General features: G+C 37.5%; 1 protein-coding gene and 1 pseudogene across 2 annotated transcripts in view; one reads left to right on the top strand and one right to left on the bottom strand.

Moving 5' to 3' along the window:
• Positions 1 to 14711, top strand: part of SHQ1 (SHQ1, H/ACA ribonucleoprotein assembly factor) — a 100605-nt gene that overhangs the window by 61508 nt on the left and 24386 nt on the right. The gene's annotated exons all lie outside the window — the stretch shown is intronic.
• Positions 12378 to 13472, bottom strand: LOC120367186 (U2 snRNP-associated SURP motif-containing protein pseudogene; annotated as a pseudogene).

Below are 14711 nucleotides of genomic sequence, written 5' to 3'. Positions count from 1 at the left end.
TACTTCTTGTCAACTGGTCACATAAGAGAATCCCAACTCAGACTTTTACAGTAAAATTGGGGGAATTTATTGGGTGACTATAGGTTATCCTGTGGTGCTGTACTTCCAGGAGTACAGCTGGACACCAGGAAGTCAAGTGATGAGAAAGTGAGGCATCCGGCTTGCCCTCGCATGTGGTCTCGCGTGGTGCTGCCTTCTGCAAGGCACTGCCACTCTTCTCTCTCACTGTTCATGGAGGAGGATGCCCACTCCACAGCTCTGAGTTTACATGTCATTAAGTGGGGATAGATTCCCTGGTTTGTAATTACAGGGGAGGAAGAATGTGATTGGCTTAGCAAGGGCTAAGTGTGTTTTCCTGGTCCAGTTGCCTTCGTCACCCTGGGATCAGAAGTAGTGAGTGGTATTTCTAAGAAAGTGAAGGTGGAGGACATGCAGCCACCTCATGAAGACATTTTGAGCCGTAGCTGGGGGAAAGCCGTGATACCTACTACCACCCAAGTCACTGATGTTTATAATAAATCTACAGTGTGGAAGGTGATTTCAGAGATCTGAATCACCTTCAGGCATGCAGAGTGATAATCAGACACTCTAGGTGGTTTTACATTTGTATGGGAAGTTACTTCTCTGACAAATGGTGAAATGCTAAGTGTTACATTAGCTGTTAATGATTAACGTGTAGAAATTTAAAGAAACAATTGTGCATAATTTCAAGCAAGTTAAACCTCCTTTGGATTAAGTTCATTCCTGGTAAGGTGCTTATTCTGGCATGTCAAGTTGCTCTTTAGTTTTACTGTTTATTTTTAATTAAATCGACAAATTCATCCTGGATGGAAGTGGGTTTTAATCTCCATAAGAAAAGATTAGTACAAGGGAGTATGCATTCACTTGGATCCATTTAGCATGGTTTCATATAGAAAGGATTTACTTAATGGTTCTGTACCTTATCACCAGTAGTAGTTCAGCAGTGCCCACTGGGGCCTGTTGCTCTTCATTAGACTTCTCTTACAAGAAATGTGCCCATAAATCACAGGATTACAAATGTTCCTACAGATTTAAGACTAAAACAACCTTTTATAATGATATGAATGCTTCTTGTGACTAAGTGTATTGAGAAAACTAACAAAAGAATCACATATTTGAATGTTAAAGGTTTGTGGGATATTTTCGTTCATTTTTTAAAAAAATTTATAATTTGTATCCTTTTTTCTTTTTCGGGTAAACTTTTTATTTTAGAATAGTTTTAGACTTACAGAAAAACTGCAGAGATAATACAGAGTTCTCATGTACCACACACCCAGTTTTCCCTGTTAACCTCTTATATTAGAATGATATATTTGTCACAATTAATGAACCAATATTGATACATTATTATTAACTGAAGTTTATTTAGATTTTCTTAGTTTTACCTAATGCCCTTTTTCTATTCCAGGAGACCACATTTTGTTTTGTTTTTAACCAAAGAACTGGAAATTGGATAGTGCTCAATTTCTTGGACATTTTGTCATTCAAGAGCTTAAATGCTGTGAAAGATAGTAAAATATTGAGATACTCAGATATCTGAGGAGCTTAATACACACAAACTTATTCTAATCATCATGAATCCAAACTTGGAAAAAAATGGGTTTGATATATTTGAGAATTTTTTGAAATTTAGAAACATAATTCATTTATCATTTTTACTTACACATGTACCATGGACATCATAGTTATGATACACTGATAAAAACAGAGAAAGTTTAGGGCTGGGCATGGTGGCTTGTGCCTATAATCCCAGCACTTTGGGAGACTGAGGTGGGAGGATCAGTTGAGGACAGGAGTTCGAGATCAGCCTGGGCAACATAATGAGACCCTGTCTCAACAAAACAAAACCTAACAGGGAGTAATGGCATGTGCTTGTAGTCCCAGCTACTCAGAAGCTGAGGCAGAAGCATTGCTTGAACTCAGGAATTCAAGGCTGCAGTGAGCCAAGACTGTGCCACAGCACTCCAGCCTGAGTGACAGAGTGAGACCCCATCTCAAAAAATAAATAAATAAAGATTTTAAAAATAAATTGGGCAAGGCCTTTATATTTTCATCTTAATTTTCTTAAGGTGGAGGAGGTTGGAGGAGAAAATGTGGAGATATATATGAACCATTTTCAGAGGTGAATAAGCATGGAAAATACTGTTCCTTTATCTAGGGAGTAGTATGTATATCAAGCCCATTTTATAGCTGTGGCTGGGTGGCTGTGTTAGATCTGTCTCTTTTCTTTCTTGTTTTAGTCCCTGATACTTGCCTCTAGACGTCTCAGGTTCTTGGTTTTGGCTTGCTGGAGCCATGGCTTTTTAGAGAGTAAGCAAATTGTTATTTTCCTTCATCTCCTTGTTCTTGTGCATTTTTGTACCTCAAAGCTCTCTGGAGACTTCTCTTTGGAGGAGACCCATGGGATCAAGTGATTTAGGGTGGTGATTCATTTAGTCAGGTTTTGTAAACCAGTATTCTCTACTTTACATAGAATTTTTGCTGTGCTTGAATTGTCTTAACATCTTATTCAGAGAAGAGTATTAAATTCATTAATGTGGCATATGTGTAGTTATCATATACTTAGAAAGTGTTCTGTTTAAGGAAAGCTTGGTCAAGAGCATTCTTTCAGTGGAGTCACAAGAAAGCTTTTTTTTTTTTTTAAAAAAAAAAAACTGACAACTTCAAATACAATTTCCTTTTTCTTCTGTCTATTATGATTGAAACCCAATCTTTGTTATAACATAATTATCTCAGCTGAAGCCAGCAGGGAGTTGCTGCCTTAATGTTAGGGGTGTGAAGTCCCCTAAATAAATAGAGGATTAATTACATTCCCAGCATGTTGAGAAGGTGATGAGATTGATTGTGATCATTTGACTTGTCCCACTTCCTGCTCTGACTACTTTCTTGAATAAATAGAAGCTGGGAAAATAATAAACAGAGCCATGAAACGTATTGTTAGGCATGGAGTATTGGAAAAGGACCTTCTTGAGTTATATTTCTAGATTTTAAGGGGTTTATATGACATTTATTTTATAGTATTTTTTTCATTGATTATTCTTGTTTCAATTTAAACAGTTTTCAAGGAAATTTTGTTTCAGAAAACATATTAACAGTGTTGAGAGAATTTGACAAATTGTATTTTAATGGATGGATATCAGCAAATTTCTGATCCACTTTTAGATGCTTTCATTTGGTATGGCATTATGGAAGGTTTAAACTAAAGGAAATGTTAGCTGTTACATATTTTTACTAGCGTTTTCAGATAAGGGCTTCATACTTCTGTTAAACTTAAAGTGGTAAATTAGGACTTTTCATGAGACAGATTATCTTTTTTGTTTGTCTTACTGTCTTTTCCTGGAGAGTTTTATAATATCCAGAAACTGTGGTTTAGAGTATATATTTATTCTCCAAATTTTCTATTGCTGTGGCTTCCTAAGGAGGTCCACTTTTCCCAGGCAGTACATAAAATAATCTTTTGGGGGGTGTAGGAAAACCGTAAGAGACCTTCTATCTATGCTTATTTTTTGAGAATGAAATTAAGCTATATTTGTATTTCATATATGGATTGACAGCAAAAATAATTTTTGGTGGCTGTGTACCATACATTTTTTTAATTGATGTGATACTTGATTAGAGGCTTAAAAGGCCACTGCTTCATGGAACAACCATCCCTATTTTCAGAGAGAGTTGTATGCTTTTTTTCTCAAAGCCTAAGTTATGGCAGGGCAGGGATTGCCTCTACTAGGGAATTAGAATTGGGGTTCAGGAACTCTTGTCAGTCTCTGACAAAGACTCCTAATGATATGGTCTCTTCTTTTCTGCTCTGTAATTTTATGTAAATAATAAAATGGTACACTAAAACAATGAGAGAAACTCGGTGTTGGTAGTGTCAAATTAACTACCTGAGAACTCCAGCACTGATGAATTAACTAATTATTATGTGTATTTCATTTCATGTGGGGTATAAGGGCTTTCTTTTTTCTGAAATGCAGGCCCTTCTTGAAAATTTTGCCTGAGGCTGGGCGCAGTGTCTCACACCTGCAATCCCAGCACTTTGGGAGGCCAAGGCAAGTAGATCACCTGGGGATGGGAGTTTGAGACCAGCCTGGCCCATATGGTGAAACACCACTCTTCTTTAAAAATACAAAAATTAACCAGGCATGGTGGTGCGTGCCCACAGTCCCAGCTACTCAAGAGGCTGAGGCATGAGAATCACTTGAACTCGGGAGGCGGAGGTTGCAGTGAGCTGAGATTGTGTCACTGCACTCTAGCCTGGGTGACAGAGTGAGACTCTGTCTTAAAAAAAAAACAAAAAAAGAAAAGAAAAGAAAAAGTTGGGCCTTGAGTGTGGACCACCATACTTTTTAGTTTGTTTACTTCTATATTCTGCCTCTACTGAAAATACAAAATTAGCTGAGTGTGGTGGTGGGTGCCTGTAATCCTAGTTACTCGGAAGGCTGAGGCAGGAGAATTGCTTGTTCTCTGACTTGTACAGCACATTAGGTGATGGAGTACACCTCTAATATAATGACATGTTTGTCATTTCTTTAGTTTGCCTGATTTTAGGCTTGTGATGAATGAGATATTACTTTATATCCCAGATTTATAATTATGTGGTGTGCTTTAAATGACAAAGGTGAAAAGTGGTATCTCTTCTGATGATCATCTCTTCTGACTCCTGCTGCTTTGGGTATGTATGTGCCGTGTAAACCTAGAACACATACACACCCAAAGTTGTTCTTTGTGGATGTTACTTTTGAGACCTTATTAGAACCCAGAGTCACTTTCTTTTAGCAAAGAATAAAACAACTTCTCACATATGATATTAAGTACCTTTGTGCCATTCCAAATAAGCTTGCCAGCCAATTTAGATTTTATTTCTATCCTTAGACTATCCTAATGCTTCAGAAAAATAAGGGTTTAGTTCTTACTGGAAGAAATTGACTTCATTTTCAACTTGATATGTAAAGTTACAGTTGTCAGTATTTGTCCTATCTACTTGTTTTAAGGGACATAACAGTTAAAAAGACTTCGCTTATGCTGTGTAAGCTAGTGATCTGAATAAAACTATTGGCAGAGGATCTCCACTCTATATTAAACACTGGATTAATCATACAGGTCAAAGCTTTCAAAATTACAGTTGTGAAGCTTGTGTTCTGAATGTAGCAGCATTACACATCTTGTTTCAGAAGCTTTATTATGATCCGTGGTTTCAGATGCAGATTTCAAATCCAAAAATTTACCTGGTAAGTAAGGCTTATCATGCCTTATTGAGAATTAAATATTTTTTAAATAGTAGAGGTGGGGTCTTACTGTGTTGCCCAGACTGGTCTTGAGCTTCTGGCATTGAGCGATCCTCCTGCCTTGGCCTCCTAAAGTGCCAGGATTACAGGCATGAGCCACCTTGCCTGGTGTTGTACCTTTTTACACCAGAAAGATCCCAACCTTGCTCCAGGTATGTGTGAAAACAGTTTTGCTTTTGTTTTTAAACCAGAGCCACATAGATCTTTCCATCTTCTGTCTAGGTTGATGTTACTTGTTTCTATTAGTCATATACTGTTTCAAAGCTCCCCTGCCATTTTAAGATGGGCTCTCCTCTTGAGGCTTGGGCATGAGGGTTATGGCAGATGCTGACTTTGTTTCCTATCTTTTGGGATCTTGTTATCTTATGTGATGGTAATGGTGGTTTTTAAATTGTGACTGCCTTAGACTTGAGTATCTGTTCATCAGTCCATTCAACAAATAGTTTATGAGTTCCTACTGTGTGCAGGGTTCTCTGCCAGGAACCTGCCAGCGGTAAACAAAAACTTGGCTTCTGCCCTACTGGAATGTGTGGTCTAATGGGGAGAGAAGTATTAATCAAATGCTTGCATACACAAAAAGTAAAATTAAAACCTTGGGAAGTGCTTCAAAAGAAAAGATTCACACTGCCATGAGAGATGGCTAACCTCATCTGGTGTGGGGATTAGGGGAAAAGGGGGATCCCCTGGGGAAATGTTTGGTTTGAGTACTGACATACAAATAGTTAACCTAAGAAGGGTGGTGAACTTTAGGAATATATAGTAGATCCATCATGTGCAAAGGCTCTGTGGCAGGAGGGAATTATATATATATTCAAGAAATTGCAAGAAGGTCGAGGTGGCTGGAACACAGAGAAAGCATATATGTTAAGAATTTTTATCCCTATTCTAAGAGTAGTGAGAAGCCAGTGAAGAGTTTTCAGAGTATGATTGGAGATCATTGGTGTTGTAGTGTGAAGAGCTTTTTAGGCCAGTTTCAAGACTATTAATGGTGTCCTTATGAGGCATGAGTATAGCCTGACTAGGGAATTAGGATTTTAGGAACTAAGATGGATTTAGAGAATGAGGAAGAAGGCAACATGGAGGATGATCCCTGGGTTTGTAGCCTGCACAGCTGAATGAATGATAAAATCTAATTTTGGAAAAGTAATCTCAGGGTTTTGGCTTTTATTAGAGGAATTCTTCTGTGTATAGGACTTAAACTCTTTGGTGGTGATCTGTACTTTTAATTCATAATTCTGGATAATGGCCAATTTTCTTTATTTGCCTCTGTTATTGTTGTCTTTATTATTTAATGAACCACTGGTCTCAGTTAACTATCTATGGAGGTTTGCCTTCTGTGTGTCTTTTTTGAACATTTATAGAGTTTAGTTATTTTCTTATGAAATATAAAATACAATAATATATGAAGCACATACATGCAGATTAAAGAATAGTAATGAACTGAATATTTATGTAACTACCACTGATTTTTTTGTTTTGTTTTGTTTTTGTTTTTGAGGGACAGGGTCTTGCTGTGTCACCCAGGCTGGAGTGCAGTGATGTGATCATAGGTCACTGCAGCCTCGAAGTCCTGAGCTCAGGTGATTCTCCCAGCTCAGCCTCCCAAGTAGTTAGGACTACAGGCATACCCAGCTAATTTTTTATTTTTTGTAGAGATAGGGGTCTTGCTCTGTTACCCCAGGCTGGTTGAACTCCTGGGCTCAAGTGATCCTCCCACTTCAACCTCTCAAAGTGCTGGGATTATAGGACCGAGCCACCATACCTGGCCTCCAATCTTAAGAAATAGAATATCACCAGTTTTCTAGAGATTCCCTATGGGTCCATTCCCAATTGTGTTTCCCACCTTGATTTCTGGTAAACACAACCCTAAATTTTATGTCAATCATTACTTTACTTTTTCGTATAGTTTTACCATTCATGCATATATCTCAAGTTTAGTTTTTAGTTTTGCTTGCTTTTGGAATTTATGTAACGGAATCATACTATATGTGTTCTTCTATTACTTGTTTCTTTTAATTTTAAAAAGATTTGTCCGTGATGTTGCATAGAGTTATAGATTGTTCTTTTCTACCCTGCAATATACGATCCCATTGTCTGAATATGCTGCCGTTCGTCTGTTTTTCTGTGGATCCACTAATAAATGGTTTCCAGTTTGGACTGTTTAGGAAAACTAACAGATGTCCCTGTACATATTTCACGGTGTATACTTGTGCAGCTTTTTGAGTAAGCCCTATACCTAGGAATGGAATTTGTGGGATTTAGGGGACAGTGATAGGTTAGACTTTAATGGGCAGTGTCAAACTGTTTTCCAAAGTGGTGGTACCAATTTATTTCAACGTACACTTTAATCAGCAATATATAAGAATTTTTGTGATTTCACCTTCATGATGACAGTTACATGGTTTAAATTTTAAGATTTGACAATCTGAAGTAGTATGAAATAGTTTCTGTTATAATTTTAATTTGCATTTTCCTAATTACTAGTGAAGCTGAGCGTCTTTTCATGTATTTATGAACCATTGTTGTTTCCTCTACTGTGGAATGTCTGTCTGTTGTACTCCCTATTTTTCAATAGGACTTCCTTTTTTAAAAAATTTGTTTATAGGTTCTTTCAGTATTCTGGATGCTAGTCCTTTATTGGTTAAATATGTTACAAATACTGTCTTCTACTTTATAGTTTATGTTTCAGCCTCCTTGTAGTGTCTTCATAAACAGAAGTTTTTAATCTCATTGAATTTCTCAATCTATTCTTTTATGGGTGTGCCTTTGGTTCTTGTTTAAGAAAGTTTTTCTGCCGGGCGCGGTGGCTCAAGCCTGTAATCCCAGCACTTTGGGAGGCCGAGGCGGGTGGATCACGAGGTCAAGAGATCGAGACCATCCCGGTCAACATAGTGAAACCCCGTCTCTACTAAAAATACAAAAAATTAGCTGGGCATGGTGGCACGTGCCTGTAATCCCAGCTACTCAGGAGGCTGAGGCAGGAGAATTGCCTGAACCCAGGAGGCGGAGGTTGCGATGAGCCGAGATCGCGCCATTGCACTCCAGCCTGGGTAACAAGAGCAAAACTCCGTCTCAAAAAAAAAAAAAAAAAAGAAAGTTTTTCTGATTTGGGTATGATAAAGATATTCTCCTATAGTATCTTCTAAATTTTTTATTCTTTTGCCTTTTGTATTTAAGTCTTTAGTCCACCTGGAATAGATTTTTTATATGTTATGCAATATGGGATCCGGTTTTCATTTTTCCCATGTGGATAACCAAATCCCAGCCTCATTTATTAAATAGTGTATCCTTTCCTCATATATCCCACAGTGTTCACTCTCACAAATCAAGTTAACATGTATGTATGGATCTGTTTTTAGGTTGTCTGTTCAGCCCAACTGATTCAGTTGTCTGTCATGTGCTAGTACCATGCTTTCTTAATTATTGTAGCTTTGTATCTTAGAATCAGCTTGTCAAGTTCCATGGAAAACATTTTGATTGGAATTGCTTTGAATCTGTTAATCAGTTTGGTAAGACTAAAACATTTTGTATCTCTTTCCAATAATATGGTGTGACTCTAAGTTTTCTTTAATGTGTTTCAGTAAAATTTTATAATATTTTTCCATTAAAGGCTTGCACATTTTTTGTTGGATTTATTGCTCAATATTTGGCTTGCTATTATAACTAATATTGTTTTAAAAAAATTACTTACAAACTGCCTGTTTAAAGTACAGTCATGCATTGCTTAACAATAGCAATACATTCTGAGAAGTGTGTCATTAGGCAGTTTTATTGTGTGAACATCATAGAGTGCACTTACACAAACCTAGATGGCATAGCCTACTACACACCCCAGCTCTGTGATATAGCCTGTTGCTCCTAGGCTACACACCTATACAGCAGGTGACTGTCCTGAATGCTGTAAACAGTTGTAACACAGTGGTATTTGTGTATCTTAACATATCTAAATATGGAAAAGGTACAGTAAAATCAAAGTGTTATACTCTTATGGGACCACCATTATATATGTAGTTCATTGACCACAACATTCTTTTTTTTTTTTTTTTTTTTTGAGATGGAGTTTCGCCCTTGTTACCCAGGCTGGAGTGCAATGGCGCGATCTCAGCTCACCGCAACCTCCGCCTCCTGGGTTCAGGCAATTCTCCTGCCTCAGCCTCCTGAGTAACTGGGATTACAGGCACAGGCTGGAGTGCAATGGCGCGATCTCAGCTCACCGCAACCTCCGCCTCCTGGGTTCAGGCAATTCTCCTGCCTCAGCCTCCTGAGTAACTGGGATTACAGGCACGCGCCACCGTGCCCGGCTAATTTTTTGTATTTTTAGTAGAGACGGAGTTTCACCACGTTGACCAGGATGGTCTCGATCTGTTGACCTCGTGATCCACCTGCCTTGGCCTCCCAAAGTGCTGGGATTACAGGTGTGAGCCACCGCGCCCGGCGGACCACAACATTCTTATGTGACACATTACTGTATATAGAAATGTAATTCACTTTTTAAAATTGATTTCCTATCCAGCTACCTCGCTAAACTCTACTGTTAACTCTTATGTGTCATTTCTGTTCAGTTTTCTATACACACAGTAGCAGTACAAGTAATGACAGCTTGGTTTCTTCCTTTCCATTCTTTATATTCTTTATTTATTTTTCTTTTTCATTTTATTGCATTGGCCTAGGTGGTGGTAATATATTTCTCTATCTTTTATCTTTAAGAAAATGCTTTCAGCATTTTATCATTAAATATTTGTTTTTGTGTATACCCTTTATCAAGTTAAGAAAAATTCCTGTTATTTTTAGTTTGCAAAGAGTTTTTTATTCTAAATAATTTTGGATTTTATTGCACTTTTTTCCTTTTCTAGGGTAATCTTAAGATTTTTCTCCTTTAATCTGTTAATGTAATGAATGGCATTTAAACAGTTTCTAACAAATTTGGCCTTGCATTCCTGGGATAAACCCATCTTGATTATGATGTATTATTTAAACATGATGCTGAATTTGGCTTGCAAACTATGTGTGTGCCTACCATCAGGAGGAAGGTATGGGAGGAGGAGAGATTGGCTTATGATTTCCTGTTGTACTGTCCTTTCCTGATAATATGAATTAGAGAGCATTGCCTTTTCTGTTCACTGAAATAGTGTATGTAATACTGAAATTATACATTCCTTGAATCTTCAGTAGCATTCACCAAAAAAAAAAAAAAAAAAAAAAAAGCCATCGCGGCTTGCTTTCTTTGTGGGAAAATTCTTAAGTATTCAGATCATCTAATTGTTATAAGACTATTCGGGTTCTTTATTTATTTTTGAGTTAGTTTTGATAGATTATATTTTTCTAAAACTTTGACCTTTTTTTCATAATTTTCAAATTTTCTGTTACAGAGTTGTTTTTATTTGCTCTTATCTGTTTTCTCCACAGCATCTGCAATTGTTGTCTTTTACATTCTTAACATTTGTGCTATCTCTCTTAGGTTTTTTGTTTTTAAATTATTTTTTGTAAGAGGATATATTTGATTAGCTTTTGTTTGTTTGTTTGTTTTTTAAGATGGAGTCTCATTCTGTCACCCAGGCTGGAGTGCAGTGGCGCAATCACTGGTCACTGCAACCTCTGCCTCCCACGTTCAAGCAGTTCTCCTGCCTCAGCCTCTCAAGTAGCTGAGATTACAGGTGCCCCCATCACACCCAGCTAATTTTTTAATTTTTAATAGAGATGGAGTTTCACCATGTTGGTCAGGCTGGTCCACCCATCTCGGCCTCCCAAAGTGTTGGGATTACAGGTATGAGCCACTGTGCCTGGCCCATTTCATGTTCTTGATCTTCTCTCTGTTTGTCTTCGATTTCATTACTTTAAGTGCTTTTATCTGTATCATTTTATTTCATCTACATTTTAGAAGTTTGTTAGATTCTGCACATAGATGTTAGTAACTTATTAACATTGAGCCTTTCTTCATTTAAAACTAAATTTTCTTTCCGGTATCTGCTTTATATTTCTCTCACAGGTTTGGAAATATACTAATTTTCATTACTGATTCATTCCACTTATTTCCAGATTTTACTCATGGAATGTTGGAAATGTGTTTCTCCTTTCCAAGTATATAGATTTTTATAGGAAAGTTTTTGTTACTGATTTCTAACTTAATTGCATTTCTGCCAGAGAATTATATCATTGTTTTGAAATTTGTTGAGATTAATTTTATGTCTAGAATCGTCTCCATTTTCATACACTTTTGGTTTCATTCTTAAAAAATAATGTTGATTTTCAAATTGTTCGGTGCTGTGTTGTATGTCTGTCCATTGGATGAAACTTGTTGGTTGGGCTGTTTGGTTTTTGTGTCTTTACTGATATATTTCATCTGTTTCATCTGTCCATTTTGAATTGAAAGAGATGTGTGAAAACCTCCTGTGTTGTCGGTCTTGTCAGTTTCTGCCTGTAGACCTATCAGTTTTTACTTTATATTTTGGTGTTATTAGTTTATAATTGTTGTATCTTCTTGGCAGATTAAAATGTATCACTAATGATGCTTTTTCCCTTAGCATCTATTTTGTCTGATAGTAACATGGCTATCCTAGCTATCTTTTGATTAGTATTGGCCTGGAATATCTTCTTTTTGTCCTTGGAGAATTTAATTTTCGTGAACGTCTCTTCAATAAACCTTTAATGACTGGCTTCCAGTAAATTCCAGTATCACTACAAAAACCTTATATTTGGTGCATGTGAAACAAATGCTCTGAACATGTGATGTAAGGCTGTGATGAATCAGTAATTTGGGAACCAGTTGTGACTTTAGATGTTTTTGGGTTTTCGGTCTTGTCGTTATGCAGGTTGCCATGTTTGCGTTCTCTTTTTTTTTCCCCCAGAATCTCACCTTGAATTGTAGACGTGTTTGGGTTCTCTAAGTCATGTGTTTCTGTCTTTGATTCGCTATTCCACATTGACTCAATCAGCAAATCCTTTTAATTCTTCCGGTATAATTACTTTCATATAAAGTCCTCTTTTTGGTCTCACCACCTTTCTTTGAATTCAGGCTTCTATTTCCTGATCTCTTGCCACAGTGTCCTCTCTGTTTTCTTTGCTACCACAGCCTCACTCCCCATCTTGTTTCTTTCCTATAGCAATGCCAGTCTGACAGTTCTGAAATGCCATTTTGATTATGGCTGTCTCCTTTGGAAGTTTTTTTTCTTTTCTTTTCTTTTTTTTTTTAGCTCTCTCTTTATGAGATCTTTCTGAACACCCTGATCACTGCGATTTCGGTGAAGGGAATTTCACTCATGTACCACTGCTACTGCAATGTGGGCTGGGGGGGTGTACTGTGTCACCTTTGTCTTTCCTTCCTTGTTTTAGAGCATGCTCATCTTTTTCCTTCTTGCCTTTGCAGCGAAAATTCTAGTTGTTCTTTATTTTTCTTGTCTTTTTCTCATTCTCTTTCTAACTCTTCCTTTCTTTCTCACTCTCATTGAAGAAAAATTTATCTCTGTAGTTTTCTACTTGCTCCTGAAAAGTCTGGCCTAGTTTTTTAGGTCTTTTTCCAGATTCCAATTCATTCTGAAAGTTCATAACTTTGAGCTCAATTTTACTAAGTTTGGCTTGGTTTTCCTCACTCATTTTCTGAGTACTTAGAGAACTTGAACTCGGTTATTTCTTCTTTGATTGGATTAGAGTACAAATGATATTCTTCAGATTTCGAACTTTGAGTTTCTTCTTCTTCTTGATTTTGATTTTCTTTTTCTTCTGATTCTTCATGCTGGTCAAATTAACTCCCATTTAGAAATTGTAACAGCCTCTGCTTCCAATTCAGATTCATCCACAGCTTCCCATTTTGATGGGGCAGCTTTGGCTCATTCTTTTTTTAGTCTTCAGTTATATCCAAAACACTCCATCAAGATCATCATCAAGACTTTTTATAGGGGATTCCATCAGGATCTTCGAGGGGATTATCATCAATAGGAATTCCATCTACATCTTCCAGAGGTGCACCATCAAGCTCTTCCTCATTGGGGACGTCATTAAGGTTATCTGGTACACCTTCTGTTTCCTTTTCTACATAATATGTGCAAGTCCTAAGAAAATATTTTTTACTTTACTCAAAGATGGTTCTGGATAAATTGCCCAATCTTCCCATGCTCTGAAGCTTAGGTTGTGTCTGACTTGGCATATCACTGTCTGAGGGTTCAGATGCATCCATATGTGCATCTGAAGATCCAGATGAATGAACAGCTGATGATCTTATCTTTGAACTGGCCTCCTGTTAAGTTCTTGATGGTTTGCTTACAGGACAAAAGCCTAAATTCCTTGGCTGAGCTGGATTCCTGACCTTCTGCATCTTTCTCCTCATCTTCCGAGCTTAATCCCTTATTCCTGCTGATCAGGGACTCCCTCTGTCCTGCCAAGTAGATGTACTCACTGTTTCCCGTTGCCGTAAACTGCAGCTTTGCTTTGCTTTGGTACATTCCACTTTCTGTACCCTATATATTACATTTTGCTTTAAGCTTTCTCTAACAAGCCCAACTAAATCATCTCTCCATTGTAAGACTTTAAGTTAACACTGATGCCACTTCTTTTGGTGATGACTGTGTAATGCAACCAGTCATAGAACTGAAAAGTCTTGCAAAATCTTCTCTTTTGTAAGCCTTTATTCTGTGGATTAATTCCCCCTGCACGGTAACTGCTGTGTGATTCCTTAGCCGTGGCATGGATGACTCTGATACCTGCAAATTTATTCATAAATGAGAACACTTCTACTCTGAAGCAGCTTAGAGGGCTTAAAAGTTGTCCTTTGGAGCCAGGCACAGTGGCTCATGCCTATAATCCCAGCACTTTCGGAGGCTGAGGTGGGCGTATCATGAGGTCAGGAGTTCAAGACCAGCCTGGCCAACATGGTGAAACCCTGTCTCTACTAAAGATAAGAAAATTAGCCAGGCACCTGCAATCCCAGCTCCTTGGGAGGCTGAGGCAGGAGAATCGGTTGAACTTGGGAGGCAGAGTTTGCAGTGAGTCAAGATTATGTCATTGTACTCTAGCCTGGGTGATAGGGCAAGACTCTGCCTCAAAAAAAAAAAAAAAAAAAAAAAGTTGTCCTTTAAATCTGATTGAAATCTGCTTTCTTAATTTTAATTCTGGACCCATATAGAATAAGTTCTGTTTTCAAATGTCTGCCTTCAGCTCTCTGGAGGATTACTATTGTATCCCTTCTCAGTCTTTCAGATCAAACTTTTCTGCCTTTAAATTATTCTTACAGGTCCAAATTTCCAACCATTTGTCCATCTTGGTCTCTTTGGGGAGACTGCTTTATCAGTGTCCCCCAACCCCTCCCTTTATTTTTTTGGTCCAGACCCTTTTAAAGTATCCTCCAGTTTAAATATAATACTTCAGGTTTGACCAGAGAGTAGCTATTACTTTTGCTTTTTGTGGATATTACTT

Source organism: Saimiri boliviensis, chromosome 8 (assembly GCF_048565385.1).
Source record: "Saimiri boliviensis isolate mSaiBol1 chromosome 8, mSaiBol1.pri, whole genome shotgun sequence".
In the NCBI taxonomy this organism is placed as follows: domain Eukaryota; kingdom Metazoa; phylum Chordata; class Mammalia; order Primates; family Cebidae; genus Saimiri; species Saimiri boliviensis.
This window is presented reverse-complemented; position numbering and strand designations above follow the sequence as displayed.